Source organism: Hetaerina americana, unplaced genomic scaffold (genome assembly GCF_022747635.1).
Source record: "Hetaerina americana unplaced genomic scaffold, ioHetAmer1.1.p SCAF_2, whole genome shotgun sequence".
Taxonomy (NCBI): domain Eukaryota; kingdom Metazoa; phylum Arthropoda; class Insecta; order Odonata; family Calopterygidae; genus Hetaerina; species Hetaerina americana.
In genome coordinates, this window is record NW_027286763.1 from 22,705,217 (window position 1) to 22,706,035 (window position 819).

The following is an 819-nucleotide window of genomic DNA, read 5'->3' on the forward strand; positions in this document are numbered from 1 at the left end:
CTAAGACTCTTGTACATTGTTATGGTTAACTGACTGATTTGTCAACCAGTATGTGGTTGATAATATCAGCAATCATGACGAATCTTCATTGATGTTTGGTTGTGCAATACAGTCTGTAATGCAATACAGCACAATCTCTTGTGCAATAATCAAGACATATAGTCGTGATTATTGTGCAAATGTGCATATGCTGGTATCAGCTTTGAACATGATGTTGGGACCAGTTGAACTTTGAACTTAAAAGTTGAAAAGAGCTGCAGTTTGTATAGACTCCAACCATAAACTAGACCTTAGAGTGGGCATTATACGTTGAATGAATGAAGGTGGCCCCCTCTCCATAACACTCCAATAGTATTACATCTTTGTTGTTGTACTTAACTTACTGCTGGGAATGCTTGTATTTATGTGACAATATGATACTATGTCATTACTCTCTCCATTGCAGAGTATTTTCAGAGATTATTTATGCGACAATGTGATGCTTTGTCATTACTCCCTCCATTGCAGACTGTTTTCAGAGATTAATTATGGGAACTGGATGATAAGTGAAAGAGATAGTTTTGAGAGTCATTTTCTTATTTATATTGTGCTCATTTCATCTGTCCATTAGCTCAGGCTTCAAGAAACCACTTAACTAATGAAGTGGGGAAACACATTGACTAATTGGGTGTCGATGACTCTTGAGTGAGTAATTGTACAAATTTTTATTATCATCACATTTATAGACCAAAGGCATTCCAAGTAATTTCTCTGTAAAAATTTGTTATGTGATTTCATAATTTTATTGGCAGGAAAAGTTTGGACTCACAGCTTTGGTTG